General features: G+C 35.9%; 1 long non-coding RNA gene across 1 annotated transcript; it reads right to left on the bottom strand.

Annotated features, from left to right (window-relative positions):
• Positions 1 to 2,033: 2,033 nt before the first annotated feature.
• LOC107874315 lies at positions 2,034 to 17,839 on the bottom strand. Its single transcript, XR_007055915.1, has 3 exons — positions 16,768 to 17,839; positions 8,933 to 8,985; positions 2,034 to 2,310 (listed from the first exon to the last, which is right to left on the bottom strand). It is a non-coding gene; the product is annotated as an uncharacterized LOC107874315 (long non-coding RNA).
• Positions 17,840 to 18,041: the final 202 nt, after the last annotated feature.

Consider the following 18,041-nt stretch of genomic DNA (forward strand, 5'->3'; position numbering starts at 1 on the left):
CAAACTGGAGAGCTGGAGTCTCAGACTTAGTGTCTTTGACTCTAACCAAATGGTAAATACACCCCTTGGAAATAAGCTTTCTAGCTTTGAGATAAGAGATAAAATGACTCTTGGGTGACACAAAATTCCCAGACCACTCAAACACGGATGCACCCAAAAACTAAAACTTGACCACTCGGGTCCGAAAATAAATAGAGGCATAAGAAGAATACAGCCAGTCCATACCCAGAATCACATCAAAATCTACCATGTCTAACTCAATCAGATCAGCCAACAAGACTCTATGAAGAACGGTAACAGGACACTTTTTATACACTTTCTGGGCAGCAATTGAATCACCTAATGGGGTAGAAACTAGGATAGGCTCAGGAATAATATCAGGACTCATTTCAAAACTCACAGCAATCAAACATGTAACATATGAGAAACTGGATCCAGGATCCAACAAAGCATATACATCAAATTGAAATATACGAAGCATACCAGTAACAACATAAGGAGAGTCCTCTTGTTCCTGGCAGGACGGTAAAGCATAGAATCTATTCTGGCACTGCCTGCCAGCATTGCTAGAAGAGGCGCCCTGAGCTGGGGCTGGGCGAGTCGCTGGAACTGGAGCACTAACAGTCTGAGTCTGGGTCTGAGGGCGATAGTCATGACGCCCTTATCCATCCTGTGGACAATCTCTAACTCTGTGACCCATGTCACCACACCGAAAACAACCCCTCTTCTCACCCGATTTGGCTTACTGCCAGCACTGTACTGGGACCTGGATATATATGACCTACTACCTTGCTCCTGCCTACCTCTAGGCGTGGGAGCACTAGAAGATGATGGTGCTGGCATAGACGAATGATCCTGATACTGAGGGCGACTCCCTCCCTGCGATCTAGTCTGACCCTATCCGTGCTGCTCGAACCTAGCTCTCTTATTCCCTCTCATTCTATCTCTCTCCTTAATCTTGTCTGCCTCAATATGTTGGGCATGAGTCATCAGCCTAGAAAGATTCATCTCACTATTCAGCATAGCAGACCTACACTCCTTAACCACATAACTAGACACTCCAGTCACAAACTTACTCATACTAGCCCGTTTACCAACCACTAATTCAGGAGCATACTTGGCCAATTGATTGAACTTTAGACAGTACTCCCTAACAGTCATAGAGCCCTATCGCAGGTTCATAAACTCTTCCACCTTCGCCTTCCTCATCTCCAAAGGGAAAAACTTATCCAGGAATGCATCCTGGAACTCTTGCCAAGTTGTAGGGATAGCTCCCTCATCTCTACCTTTCCTCCAAGCAACAACCCAGTCATAATCAAGGTCTTTCAACCTATACGCAGCCAACTCCACACTATGTTCCTCAGATACGTGCATCACCTGAGTAATCTTCCGCACCTCTTCTAAAAATAATCATGGATCCTCATCAGACTTGGACCCATAGAATTCCGGCGGATTCATCCGCATGAAGTCATGGATCCCGGCAGCAGTTGAATCACCTCCCTGCTACTGTGGAGCCGGGGCCGGGTTGGCCTAAACATTTGGAGTAACAGCTTGGGCCAGCACCTGAAACACTGTCCGAAATTTAGCATGAGACATATTTTCATTCAATGGGTCAGCGAGTTGATGTTGCTGACCATCATTATTTCTTCTCGCTCGATGTAGAGGCATATTTCTAAAAGAGGAGAGCATAAATCAATAGCAGAGAGAGATACTTTAAGCACGATAGACTTCTGAAAGAAAGAATCACACTTTTCCTAAAATGTCTTGTAGCCTCTTGCTCATAGATGTGGCGCGCTACACACCGATGATCAAGACTTTACTTAACGTGGCTTGTTAGACTCCCTAGGACACCTTAAAACCTTAGGCTCTGATACCAAGTTTGTAACGCCCCAAAAAATGGGTTTCAGAGCGTCACACGGTGCTTGAGGCTACGAGTAGCCCCAAGCTAACCCTTTGAGCCATTTTTATTCAGTTCAACACAAATCAATGGGGTTTTCATAAATAACCCTCAAATATTAACAGAGTAATCATCATTCAAGAATAGAAGAATTTCAGAAAGATAACAAAATACGAATTATTAGTCAACTCCCAATAACTATACTAGTCTGATAAGCCTCTAAGAAAATCAATAAAACCAGCGAGCCATTGAGACATGCCCCAACTGACTCATACTCAGTTATCAAATGTAAACAATTTCGTGAAACCAACATTAGACATCACGTCCTCGGAACATGACGACTCACCACAACAGAGGAAGTAGAACAGCGTACCCGAAGAATTACTGTCGAACCTAGAACTGAGCACCTGAACCTACATTTCGAGAAAATGAAGCCCACATCCAAAGATGTGGGTCAGTACCATGGAAAGAAACCGAGTATATGGGGGTGTATGCAGTTGTATAAACATCATCATCATAAATATTTATAAGAAATATGCAGGATGTATGAAAGACTCACATAGCCCGAAGAAAATCATCATAATCACGAGAGGATGAAATAAGTACAATAACACATGTGAGTCATCATATAATTTTCCAATCACTTTCAGTTCATCAAGAATATCAATTCTCATAATGTAAATATCATTTAAATCTTTTGAAAAAATAACTTTCATAATTCCACTTTCAAATCACTTCACCATTCACCAGAGACACAAGGAAACACACACACACTGGGAGATCCTATAACCGACATAAACCATGTGAGCTACATGGATTCCAACATACAACCCACGTTGGGGAGAACCGTACTATCCTTGCCATCAGAGTAGGACTATCGATATCAAATCCACACAAACTAGTGATCACTATATAAATTAGCCTCAGGCTCACTCCTACGAGGGCACGTAGTTCCAGGGAAGTAGGGTCTCTTTATACCTCCCACTCGGTGCTAAAGATTTCTCCCGGACTTAGCTCAGATCATTTCAAAGACAATCCACAATAAAATAATTTCAGTAATATATAAATATACATCAGGAGCCATCATGCTTTCCATCTATCAAAATCAACCACGTTGTGGATTTCTTTCACACTCGAGTTCAAAACAACTCCATTAAGACCAAAAGGTCAAATCATTCAAAATATCTTAAATATTCAACATCAACGTGCTTATAACACACTCTTTCTAATAAAACACAATTTCCAATGGGGATTCACGACCCAAATATCAAAATCATGATAAATATCGTTCAAGATTCATGCTTTATATCTTCACACATGTAAATTCATCTTTCAAAATCATAAACATTAAGATTTCATAATAATCATCATAAGATATGGGTTCATGCTTTAAATTCGTAAAAAATCAAATAAAAATCATGCCTTTGTAAAGAAAATTACTTTTGGGCACAAGAACGAAAGAGAGTTTTTGTTGAAAAACCCCACATACCTTGAATGATGAACTTTAGATCGATACTCATTTTTGAGATGTTAATCGTGCCTTTGAATGATGGTTCTTGGAGTTCTTGAACTAGGAACTTGGAATCTTGAATAAATTTGCAGAATTAATGGTGAACTTTGGAGGTTCTTGAAGTTGGATGTAGGAGCTTAGGGTTTTCTTTTTGAGGGAATTTGATGAAATATAATATATAATGCTTCTAATAGGCTTTAATATAGGGTTTGGACAGATTTTGGGTGAGGGGGAATGACCAAAACGCCTCTAAAAATCAAATAATTCTCGAATCTGTCCTTTGGTAGACTGTTTTGATAGTCTGAAGTAGATCAACCATAACGTTTTACTCCGATATCTAAATTAGATGAAACCAATTTCATTAGAAAGAGGACTCTCATATCTTTCAGTTGATATATAGTATCTCACCCAGATCATTGTGTACGAGGAGTTATGATCGTTTGAAGTTGACCCAAAATTTTACTTTTGGTAGGCTGAAGTAGATTGACCATAACTTTTTGCTCCGATAGACAAATTAGATGAAACCAATTTCATTGGAAAGAGGACTCGTAGAGATTTCCGTTGATATATAGTAGATTACCTAGATCATTATGTACAAGGAGTTACGATTGTTTAAAGTTGGAGAAAAAATACACCAGGCCTTAGTACTTTTTCCTGCACGTTTTACTGTTCACTACTATTCATAGTTCGATCGGAATGTTCGTAACTAGTCGCTCGTGTGTCCATTTTAGATGATCCATATATCATTGGAAATCTTATTAGATACTTTACACAATGGTGGGTCATAATATAAGACATTCCGCACGAAAAATTTATAATTCATTCTAGAAGATAGAACCCAACACGTTTACGCACAAAATTTCAACAAAAAATTTCTCGGGGTATTACACCAGTAGACCAAAACCATATCTAATAATAGTTGTCTGAAAATAAACAGGCCTTCTGGAATAAAGAAGGCTCACCAACTGGGCACTGTAATTCTATTTGATAAAATCTATTGCTTTTATGGACCCCTAGACTAAGACTCAAAACCTGGAGGGAGAAGGGGGGGGTCAATACAGATGTACTGGTACGCAATGTAATCCAAAATAAAACTTTTATATTAGAGAAATAGTGGAAAGAAATTTGTCAAAACATCATGCATAAATAGTTCTCAAAACATATGGGCACTTTCTGAAAAATCATGTCATTCTTGTCAATGCACTGTTTGTTCTTTGTATTACTTCTAAGTTAGGTGGTATGCCCCTAAAATTCTAAAATTCCACGAGCTGTATGGAATCCGCCATTGACTCGGTGGGGAAGCCCCCACCCCGAGTGTGCCGCAAGGGTTGGATTTTCTATTTCTGATACGCCATACGGCACTAAGTCAGCGTAATATAATATACCTGAATCGACATATCACAGTTTTGGGTAATGAGTTGTCTGAACTCATGCCTCCTCCGGGGAACCACCTAATGTCTCTTTATGCCTAGTTTTAACCACTTCTGAACATACACCATTCTAAATCTTAAAATCTGAAAGTTTGATTTCAAGCATGCATTCTATTCTGTTCTAAATTATCATGGCATAATCTGAATTGGTGTTGTCACACCAAGACTTGCAAGTCTTATTTCTGAGTCATATTATAATAAGCATGATCTTTCATTAAAACATAGTTCAGACCACCCAAACATGCAAATAGTACAAGAGATTTCATGTTTTGAAGCATAAATCAAAACTATGCAAAAATCCTTTAAACATATGGTGGTCATGTGCTTTTGGCAAAATCATGCACTCTTTCCTTATATGAATATTTTCAATATTTATCAACACAACTAGCCTCTCTTTTGAAATCCAAATCTTAATCCAATCATAACACAATTCAAGACATTTTAACCCATGCTTTTCAAGGAAGCATTCAAAACATCTATAACATATGATAAGTAAAGGAAAATCAAAACAAGAGAGAGATTTTACATAAGTCATCCTCTCAATTAAATCATCAACCTTAAAACACAAGCATACATATATATACAATTTTAAATTAATGTGGGGGAAGGTCAAAAGACCAAAACAATACCGTCAAGATTTCTAAAACATGAATGTATTCATAAATCTAAAAACCTCTTTCTTAAAATCATGATTCCTATGCCCATGAGATTTTGAAAACCCCACGTACTTTAATTTACGACTCTTGAATGAACTCGTGCTTTAGGGATGCTATTCGAACAATTGATGGGTGTTTCTTTTAGCCCTCGCAATGGAGATTCCAAATCTCAAAGAATTATTGCAAACCTATGGTTAAATCTTGAGATATTTGGGTTTTTAGTTTGAAACCCTAAGGGGTGTTCTTGATGAATTTTGGTGAAAGTGTATGTATTTAGGTGTATTTGGGATTAAATCCTGTGTTTGGATGGGTTTGGGGCCATGAAAAATGTCTAGTTTGACCTTGGAATTTAAAATTTTGGACTGGAACACCCAAAAAAGCTTCGCCGTGATGTGCTGGAATCGTGGTGAGCTACTAGAATTGACAATTGTCGATTTAAGGCTCATCGCGATGCGGTGGCTAGTCAATCGGGAACGCTAATACTAAAAATGCTCTAACTTCTTCACCGAGTGTCCGTTTTAGGCGAATTTGGTATCGATGGAAATATAATTCAAAGATATTTCATTTGATATATAGTAGGACCTCTAATTAATTATATACAAAGAGTTATGGTCGATTGAAGTTGACCCAAGTTTCGACGCTCACTCAAACTCGAATGATGGAAAAACTTTCAATTCGTCCTTGAGTTAGGGAAACTCTATGATATAAATTCATGCTAATATAGATTCCCACACTACATAATTGGATAACACACTAAATTTTTCTTTGAATTTATGGCTTTTGGAACCTTTACGCAAAGGAATGATAGTTTATGTTCTTGCCCAAAAATGTGGGGTGTTACACCCATGCTCGTGTGTCCCCCTAACCAAGTCCTTGGCAATACCCATGGCCGTATGTATCTTCTAATAACTGACCAGGACACTCAATTCCATAAGGATTTGATTGGTCATAACTCTTGTTGAAGGGCCTTTGCCATCGGGGAAACTACTCTTGAAATATTCACCAAGGACCTTCGCCATGGCGTGAGGATTTTGGCCCGAGATGTGTTCCGAACCACATGTGTGATATTTTTCATGTTTATGAATGACGACTCTGTTAGAACTTGCGTACTTCACCACTCTCAACCACCACTTTCAGTTCAGATTAGCACATTTGAAGCAAAAGACATTGCTCGAATTAATCACCTTCTTTATTCTGAAATCTTTTTTCAAGAAAGAAATAAACAAAGTGGTAGATAGTTCATTCTTTTCCTTGAATGACATTCCAATAAAAAAGTCGGTCCCGTCGTCTTGAAGATTTTTAGACTGTGTCGATTGAGAAGAACTACGCATCGTATTGGTCACATCAATGGGCGTAGGTGTTTGATCATCATCTGGAATATTCATGTCTAGATCATCCAACCTATCATCAAAGATGTTTTGTTGTTGTTCTTCTTCTATGTTTTGGTTCTCATTATCTCTCGTCTTTTCAACCATTTACACCCTTAATACCGGTCTGGATGAATTACTAAGATAAGCACGCAAACGAACCTGATCGGTTATCTTGAAAGGCAATACCCTCTGATTTTCAAAGGAGCTGTGTATGTAGCTGATGACGAGTTCTTTCAGTTGATAATTCAGTCCACAATATCTGATGATTAAGTTTACAAAATCATCATATGAAACATCACTTTGGACTGTCATAGCTATCGTTTCAAGCATTTCACCCTCCTTGCAATAGATTACACTTCTCGATCCATTGACCATGACAATCCACCCCTATTGTTATTGATCTCTCCATTAGTGGTACCTAAATAAATTTATCTGTTAAAAAAAGTTAATAATGATTTCATGGTGTCGTAACATGAATCCCAACAGATGTGTAATCTATTGCAACAGGTAAGTGATCAATTGCAACAGATTACTAACTTGTTGAAATTCATGTTATGCTCCTGAAGCTGATTTCAACAGATGAGTCATCTGTTGTAACAGGTGAAACATCTGTTGCAACAGACTATGAGTCTGTTGGAATGAGTACAGGTTCTATTGCAACAGGTTATTAATCTGTTGCAATAGATATTTATTGTGTTACAACAGATAATTAGTTTGTCCACAGATATTTACCCCTATTACAACAGATAACTAGTCTGTTGCAACAGATGACCCATCTGTTAGATTCAACCACATACATGAATCCAACATATCTTTTTTGTTGCAACAAATGGCTCATCTGTCGCAACAGATAATTGATCTATTTAAACAGATGTCTCTTATGTTGCATTCATGTTCGCGTGCTATCGATTGTTGAAAAAACAACACAATAACAGTTACTCAGATTACAAATTCAATTAAAAATCATAATCTGACTTACCAAAGTCTCCAGTGAAGTAATACCAAAGTGGAAAGTGATATATGAAATAAAATTTAACCTAAGAAATTGATTAGATATTAGGAGTAGCGGTAACAACAACGACAATGGTCAACAAGAAGAAGATGAAGATGATAATGAAGTAGAAGATGTTGATAATGAAGCAGAAGATGATGAATAAAGCAGAAACAACAATTAACAAGAAAAATCACTAAGAGAGAGAAAACACAACGGGCGAGAAGAGAGAGAAACACGCCTTTTTTTCCTCCGTTTCCCATTATATTAGGTAAACATTTGGATCAAAGTAAAAATTTAAAAACTTCTGGGTTATTTTAAATTTTTTCTTTCTTTCTTAATCCTTAATAGAGTAATTGTCACCTCCACTCAATTATTAAGACTTGTGTCGCCTACACTTCATTTTAAAACTATTTTGTCACCTACAGCTCAAAGCCCCCAGTTTGTATATGAAATGTTAAATATATAACCAGATAAGGCACTACCTCTCAAAACACTTAAAGATATTTTATGGCTCATTTTGGAATATCAAAAATCCATGATAAACCCAAAAGAAATGTCAAATCTCAACAATCACCAACATACATATTGAACTATATAGTACTAACAACTTGTTAACTTCGTGACCTAATCGGTTGGAGAGGTTGTTTTCGAAAGGTCATCGTTTCAAAAAAATAAAAACACAACATTCATGATGACATAAGCTACAACAGGGCAGTAAGAAAGTAGCCATACAAAATAAGCATCACAAGAAAAATAATAAAAAACTATACCTTTCAAAGGGCAGCATGACATGACATAAAAAAACTATGATTTGGAAGATTCTCACCGTCAAGATTGTCATTTTCTTAATCCAGCTTTATTACTTTGCACTTTAGCTAGTAAAGATTCTTTCTTATCGGCTTGCATTATTTTGTATGGTTCACGATGTCTATTTTTTTTTATCATGTGTTTATGTATTTGTTTATTTTTATTTGACATTGTAATATTAATTTCTCAATATTGTGCGCATGTATAGAAGAAGCATCTGACTAAGAAAGCACACAGTCAAATATCAATTGAATAACCAAAATAATACCTCATAAGTGAAACACTGCACAACGGAACAAATAAAGAGGTACCACACCAAAACTGAAAGCGCAAAAGGAAAACGCAAATAAAAATCAAAGATCAACACATGATAAAAACTCAACCAGAAACGACAAATTGCAAATACAACAGGTATTCATGAAATTAGCTAAAGTACACACGGATAAATTCGAACACAAATGAATCAAACCCAAAAACGTGAGGAAGAAAAGTATTATTTTTGGCATAGCTATCAGTATAAGGAACCATTTCGATCAAAGCAAAAGAATCTCCTGCAAATATGGACCTAGAATGATCAAGTCTTGTCCCCGTACAAAACAAGTCCATGTTATTAATTATGGTAACTAAATAGATTTACATAGATATCCTGAGCAATTATTTGCTTTTCATTAAATTTACAAATTCAATTACAATATGTTCTTTCCAAAATGCCAAAATGAATAACCAACATTCAATTTGTATACACAAAAAACAAAAACAAAACACAACTAATAAAGACACGAACAACTCAAAGAAGCCACACAACGATAATCAAAGAAGCCGAAAAAGCTACTAACAAATCCCGTTGAGGGGACTGAACACTCTCGAGAACAGTAATCAAAACAACAGAGACTGAAATTTGAAAGAAAGTAATAACAACTAACAAATCGATTTAGACAATTGCATAATACTTCAACAAAAATCTCTTCGTCCAGATTTTTGGGGATTAATCCCGTTCATTATTTGTAGCTTCGGTTCATTGTTTCGAAATTCTCATGAGATATAAATTAATACTATAACAACATACCCAATGTAATTCCACAAGTGGGATCTAGGTGGAATGATGTGTACGTAGCTCTACCGCTGGCTCCCTATCTTTAGAGGCACTGCTTTTGTTCGCCCCTCATCTTAAGCTTAAAAATTTCATCGCAACCATTCTCACAGTGAGCAGGTCTTTGATGTTACACATGTCACAGGGTAATGAATCGAGAGATACTGTTTATAAGGCACCTTACAGCACTACAACATTTTTGGCTTAAGGCCACACTAAATCTGAGCCACATTTTACAAGTGTGGCCTATACCATTAAAGACCACATTTTTAAAGCGTAATCTTAATTTTTAACTTTTGGCCACATTACGTTTGGCAACGCTTTGAAAGCGTGGTAATAATGTAGACCACACTTTACAAATGTTGCCAAATAATGATATAATTAACAACACTTATTCATATATATGGCTACATTTTTAAGTGTAATATTATTATAATTTAAAAGACAACATTTTATAATTATGGTCTAAAATTTACATTAAAATTTTCTCAATCTCCCTCCCAAATATTTTAATTTCCCTCCAACATAATTAACCAAAAAGAGTTGAGGATATTAAAAATGAAAAATCCTACCCTAAATTAACACAGGTATTAAGCTTAGGTCGAATAGTACGGAGCCAGGTCTCTTCACAGTTGAATAACACCGACACTGGCGACAAAGACGCCGTCGGCTCGAAAGGGGAACAACCGGCGAGGGGAGACCATTGGCGAGGGGTGAGGAGCAGAAACCACCTGCGAGAACCTAAAGGTTATAGTCAATCTCTCCTTTTGGTGTTTTTTTTCTCAATCAGTGAATTTGAATACCCTTTTCGTTGTTTTGCCAATTTTTGAGCTTGGTTTTGGGAATTTGTTGGTTCTTTTGGGTTTCTTGGATTCTGGGAATGCCAATTTTGGGTGTGTTGTTATTCTAATTTATGCGATTGAAGAGAATGTGAGGTGTTGAATTATGATTCTTGAATTTGGTTTTTTATCGATTCAAGAATTTCGTGTAGATTATTCTAGTTTTATGAACTGAGTGTAGAAAGCTTTTATTAAACTCAATTTTTTTTTTTTTTTTTCTTCTTAAAATCCGTAACAAGTCATGGCCTTGATATGCTGAAATGAGTCATCAGGATGCAAACAAGGCGTAGTCGGACTGAAGATTTCGATGTAGTTTTTCATATTTGTCTCAGTTGTTTCTCTTGGTTTTTTGTTTTGATTTTTCATTTCCGGGATCTCATGATCCAATTCAATTTTTTTTTTATTTTTGAAAATAAACTCAAATTACATGGCTTGAGTGAACCTTAGAAACACAATACTCTTCAGTCCGAAGTATGCTTAAACTGCTTCAAAGAAGCAATCTTTACATATACAGATGAATGTTAAAGGTGCTCGGACTTAATTTATTTTTTCCCTGCTATTCTGAAAGCTGTTAGTCTTCAGGACTCGAATCTCGGAAAACAATTACATGTGGCTGTTGTTAAATTATCGTCTTCATCTTAAAATGAGTTAAGAAATTAAATTTCTTTCTTCTGCTGGATGCTATTTCATGTTTCCTGGTGTCACTCTCTAAGGAAAAAGGTAGAACGATAGATATATTAAAGCCTAGTCAAGACCAAATAATGCTATGGAACTATGGATGTTTTGTTTGGTATCGGTGTTTCTTGTTTTGTGCCTTGGTAGGCATAATGTATTTAGCTTACCCTGTGATATGTTGAGACCTTTTACAGAACTACCCTTGGATAAAAAAATGAACAGAACTGAATTTGTACCGGAGGGGGGGCCTCATATTTGGTTTTGAGTGAACCTTGGTGCATCCATGAGGTTCCTGTTAGTCTAGATTATCAAATGTCATTCTTTAAAAAATCTGTCCTACTGCAAGTCATCCATTTTCTTGTATTCACTTGTTTATCGGGGCTTTCCGGCCACTTTAATAAAATGATTACCTTGTTTTACAACTGTGAAACTGCCTTTCGCTGGGATCATTTGTAAATAGTTATTTGTGTTGCTACTGTGAATGCCTGCTGGAACATTATTGGTGTTATCTACAGGTTGTGAAACAATAGATGGCTTTGGGGTAGGCTCATTACTTGTAGCCTTTTCTACATTACGAGTAGACTGAGAATTATTAGCAGTCTCTCCACTTCCAAACAGGCATCCTAATATAATATAGGTTAGAAAGTTAGTTCATTCATCACCACAATATTAGAAATGTTGGTTTTTTTTCCGAATAGCCACCAGTATTATGATGGTTAGAAATGTCTTTGTTACTTTCACTTATTAATTTTACTTACTTTTTGTTAGGACATTTAGAAAGATCTGAAGAGGCCGATTTAAACTTTGGTTCAGCTTAGCAGAAGTACCATGACTAGGTAAGAAATTTTTATCATCAACCAACGCATAATTTTGATAACTTACTCGTGGCTTTTAGAAGTTACTAGTAAGTAAATAATGCTTTTGTATGTTACGAGATCTAATTTTAATATTGACTTTCTTTAGGAATACAAATATTCCATCTAAGGATTGGATGGATTTACCTAGGTATAGCGCTGAGTATGAAAAGGGTGTTAAATCTTTCTTACATTTTGCTTACACTTATGGAGATCCTCAAGGCGAAGAAATTCAGTGCCCATGTGATAAATATTGTAATGTTCGTTGGACTCAAAGAGATGTAGTGTATAATCATCTAATTGGCCGTGGATTTGTTGGTGGTTATAAAAGGTGGATCATCACGGGGAATGGGAAATCGATTTGAATGGTGACGATCATATGGATAACTCAAATGATGATATTGATGGATTGTTGAATGATCAATTTAGACATGTTGCACAAGCTAAAGGACTTTATGAAGGTCCAGATGAAGATGCCAAGAAGTTTTATAACTTAATGGATGAGGCAAGCCAAAAGCTATATCCCAGTTCTAAAGGATTTTCTAGATTATCATTCACAATCTGTTTATATTTATTGAAGTGTCTGCATGGATGGAGCAATGAATCGTTCACTTCTCTTTTAGAATTATTAAAAGAGGCAATGCCAGAGTTGAACATTCCTCCATCATACAATAAAGCCAAGTCTATGGTCAAGGATCTCGATCTTGATTATGAGAAAATTCACGCTTGTCCTAATGATTGTATGCTATTTAGAAATGACCATAAGGATGATGAATCGTGTCATGTTTGCGGAGCTTCTCGATATATTAAACCTCATGAAGTAGATTGTGAGGTTGTTGAGACTTCTAAAAAACCTCAGCGTGTTCCAGCAAAAGTTTTGAGATATTTTCCATTAGTTTCTAGACTCAAAAGGCTATTTATGTGCTCAAAGATAGCAGATTCATTAAGGTGGCATGACGAGGAGCATTCTAAAGATGGAAAGTTAAGGCACCCCGCTGATGGACAAGCATGGAAACATTTTGATAGCTTTCCAGATTTTGCACTAGATTCTCGTAATCTAAGACTTGGCTTATCAACTGATGGATTCAATCCATTTCTTTGAAGAGCTTATGCTTCTCCTTATCTTGCTTACGGACAAAGGCCCTTTTCCTATTTTGTTCCTTTGTATAGACAACATTCTAACTGGAGTATATCTTTGTGGGATATGAAGCATTCTCAGTCACATGATAACATAGCCTTAAACTGAACTAGACTATCGATGAGATAAGCAAAACGTCGCATCACTCTATCGATGCGATATGTGATGCGTCGTGTTGCTACCTATCAATGCGATATGCAATGCGCCACAGTCATATCGTGTTGACTCCTTGTTTTGAACATCCTAATAGGCCTCAAACCTCGTCCGAAAAACTCAAAACTTACCCTTTATGCCAAGTTTGATTTATCCAAATTATTTGAGGAACCTTGTTTAAAGAAAAAAGTTAAATTCACATCTTGGAAACCTGCATCAGTGATTATATCCAAGCTGAAAAATACTGCTAAACATCTTAAACTGAAAGCTAACAAAAGGGATGCAGGATTACTAAGATTCGAAGGAACATGAGAAGGAAAAAAATGAACTTTGAGTGTTGACGTGGAGATATTTGAGGTTGTTGAAGCTTTTCATTTGGTGGAATTCTAAAAATAAAATGGTGATACATTAGAATATCATAAGATATTGACTGAATACGTAAGACCGAGTCTTCAAAATATCATTTGGACTTTGCAAGATGATCAACAACAACCTCTGTAGGCAGACGACCAGTTTGATGAGCATCAACCTACACTTTGTACATCATGTTTTGTCCTAGATACATTGGCTGAGCTAGGTGGATCTGGAGGTTTCAATGAATCCCCTTCATAAAAAAAAATCATGTTGTGCAAATAGGGTAGGCATATTAAATACACAAACACCTTAACTTAGCCTCACATTATTTCTGAGAAAAATAGTAATTGTACATGAGACATTAAATAGAACTCTAGGAAGATCGTCTCGGCTTCCTTTCCTCGATCCCTAAACAGATGCAGCAACACATTTTCTCTTTCATCCTTCTAGTAACACAAGGTATGATTTTCCTTTCATTTTCTTGGTTCAAATTTGTCTATGTTGTTTTTCATTCAGAATCTAATTGAATTACTATTCACTACTGCAATATAGAACTTGAATTTTGTATTATAAGTTGTGTATACTCTCGCTGATTGCTAATCTTCTATTGGCCGGTGACAGATTGAACCTTACTATCCTTATATCTGATTAAGAATGTTGATGTGTTTTAAGCAACAGTTGCATCTATCAAGTTACTGAGAGTTGCTTCTAATACATATTGCTTCTTTTGGTCTATGTTGAGCTTTTGACAACTTTACCAGAATTATGAGCCAAAGTAGATTGGAACTAGTTGTTGTGCTTTTGTCAACTTTACCAGATCCTGAGTCTTGAGGAACTGAAATAATCTGTTTTAGAATGGATTCCTGAGTCTTGAGGAGTGCTTAAATAATCTGCTTTGGCTTTATGAGACTGATTTCATTCTCAGGAGTATTATTGTTAAGAAAGTTAATTATTTCTGACCTGGGACGGATGAGCCTTTGATTAACATATACCTTATATATACTATATTATTTCTTCTCTTGACAGCTATTGTTTTACTTTTGTTACAGTATGAACTAGAGAATCATCAAAATGCTGGAAAAACACTAGATGATGCATTCACGACAGTGTTTAGAAAGGAGAAGCCTGGTCGAGTTAGATACTATGGTAGATCAGTGACAAGAACTTCTCTGCAAAAAGATGAGGAAATGAACGAGCTTAAACAAAAGCATGCTAATGAAGTCACTTCTATGAAGGAAGAAATTATAAGTGAAATGAGACAAGAAATGCGATAGTTTTTTAGTCAATTGGTGGAAAACAATCCTGGATTGAATTTTCAAGATATACTAGGGAGTGATGGATCTAACATTCCTTCACCTGATGCGAGTAATGCACAAGCTATACGAGGAAAAATTCTTTCAAATTCTTCGGGCTCGGCTCATGCTTCGGTTCATGAAAAGGTACTTTATCTTAGAAATTCACAGGAAGTTTAAATCCTGAACTTTTAACTTGATTGAAATGAATTAAAGAAACTTTGGATTCACATACTTCCTCATATCAAGATTGAAAAAATATTTATATTTACTTCGTTTGTTCATTTTGAATTGTAGAATCTATGCGGGGGATCAAATTTGAATGGTGGGTGCCACAACTCAGCTTGATCGAGATTGAAGTGAATGATGAAGAATTTTTGAAATATTTTGATATACGTTATTATATACATTTGGTTTTGTGGAACTTGATACAATTTTTATTATGTTGTTTTCTTATTAGTATGTAAAAGACATTTTTTTTGAAATCAAATCTATGCACTTCAATTATTTATTAGCTTATTAGTACATGCGTGAGATTATATATTTGTTATGTTTATGTAATGTGCTTAGTGATACATGCGTGAGATTTATGCACTTCAATTTTTAGGCAATATTGCTACACTTTAAGAGTGTGGCTAAATCATGCTTACACTTTAGAAGTGTTGTCATAGAGGATATATAAAAGGCTACGTTTTTTTACGTGTGGTTAGTAATAAAGAAAAGGCCACGTTTGTTAAGTGTTATTATAGAGGTACTACGAAAGGCTACGCTTGTGAAGCATGCCCAATAATTAAAAAAAGACAACGTTTTTAAAGTGTTATTATAGAGGTGCTACAAAAGGCTACACTTGTGAAGCGTGACCAATAGCAAAACAAAGGCTGCACTTGTAAGCGTAGCTTTATCAAATAAAAGTGTTGCCAATTACAAGCTACAAAGCGTGGTCTTTAAACATTAATGGTCACGCTTTTTAAATGTAGCTGATATGGCAACACTTGAAAAGCATGGCCTTTGATCAAAGGTTACGCCTCCTTAGGCCACCCCTAAAAGTGTGGCCTAAAGTCCAAAAGTGTAGCCTTTGATCAAAGGCCACATTTTCTGCTATTTTAGGCCACGCTTTACAAGAGTGGCCGTAGGCCAAAAATGTTGTAGTGCAGGTGTTAACTCCATTAACCTGTCATGCACAAATCTAATAAAATAAAAAGTCAAGATGAGGGATGGAGAGATGCAAGTTAGATGTAATTGTGATGGTTGAACAGAACAACTACCTGTCTTATTCATACTTCTTAAATGTTCTATAAGAATTCTCCGACAGCAAAAACTAATCAATATGGTTCTTTCCATATTCAGACTTCCAAAATGTTTGGTATAAGAAACCAATAATATAATCTTAAGAACTTTCACAAGTCTCAAGAATTTAAATTATTTCAGTAACCTATTTAATCTTTAATCTTATGTATATTTCCTATCAAAATGACTTCCCAGTTATCAATTTTGGTATTTTTGCAATGCTATTTAGATAAACCACAAGTCAAAATTAACATTTCTAACTCTATGCCCAGGCATTTAAAGAGGTCCACAGGTTCAAAACATCCTCTCATATTTTGCAGTACAATCCAAGGCCTATGGGATAGGCCCAAACTAGAAAGAAGAAATGATCGGAGACAGGATTAAGAAAATTACAAATTGTAATTGGGAGATACAGAAATACCTTTCATATTAACAAGAAAAGTTTCCTGAACAACAGAGCCATTGTCGAAAAATTTGTCCAGATTGATTCAGTCATCTGTAATTGCGAGGCTGACTCTGACTGACCCATCGCGTTAGTGACAACCACATCACGAATGCGATGAACAAAATATCATGAACCCGCCTACAAGTCGCGGTGCCAAGCAGATATAGGTATTAGCACTCTCACAAAGAGCCATCAAACAGAATAACAATAACAAAGATAATGAGAACTAAACTTGAAAATATTTATAACACGAAGTTAAGGTGAGACTTCGTTCAAATTCAAACCAACTGACTGCTCTCATTTTTCTGTAAGTAAAGCCACCAAAAGGATAAAGAAAGTCTAGTAGGTGGCTGATGACATATTCGAATTAAAACTGCTGCTAAGACATGAGATAAACTAACCAATGTTTAGCAATTGAACCAATTCATGATAAGCTCGACCAAAACATAAACCAAGTATTGTAAAACAAAGGACAGCAGTGACAAACTATAGCAAGGAAAACAAAAAGTGGATTTAATAGACTGTCACAGAGCTGGACAGGTTCGAACTAATTGTTAAACTTCAAACTCAAAATTAAAAGATGGGAGAAGATTAATGTCCACTCCTCTTATTCAAACCACAGCCATCTTATACAAAATTTCATCCAAGAAAAGGAAATTTTTGATATCGATACGGAACCCATCTCACACTTATCATTACTTACATAAAAAATACGTTTTATATGGGATAGGAATTTCATCGAAAATTCAGTAGTAAAAATTAATCAACTCTCCGAAAACAAAATCCACTATCAAAAGTCAGAAGTAAAAGTTACTCAGCTGTTGGAAAACAAAGCCCGCCAACAAAATTCAGCTAAAAAATACCCTTTAACACTGAAACAAAACACACCCAGTACCTCAATTGCGAAGAACAAGTCAAAATTCCAAAAAACATAAATTTTTCACAACATAAACACTAATTTCAGTAAACCAGACAAACCCCAATTCCCTAAAATAATCAAACTTCATCAAAACGAATAAAATTTGTATAATCGAAAATTCAAAAAGGAAGATACCCAGCCCTTTAGCAGAAACAACAACAGTAAAGAAGTGTTGAAATTAAAGTTGGTGACAAGTTTGACCATCTCAAGTTAATTTTTTTTAATTAATGATTAAAGTAAATTGGGGTTAAAATATAATTTTTAAAACTTTTTTAAAAATAAAAAATAAGAACAATCAAAAGACATGGGTCATTTGTCAAATTTTTCAGAA

The sequence above is a fragment of the Capsicum annuum genome, chromosome 1 (assembly GCF_002878395.1).
Source record: "Capsicum annuum cultivar UCD-10X-F1 chromosome 1, UCD10Xv1.1, whole genome shotgun sequence".
NCBI lineage: Eukaryota > Viridiplantae > Streptophyta > Magnoliopsida > Solanales > Solanaceae > Capsicum > Capsicum annuum.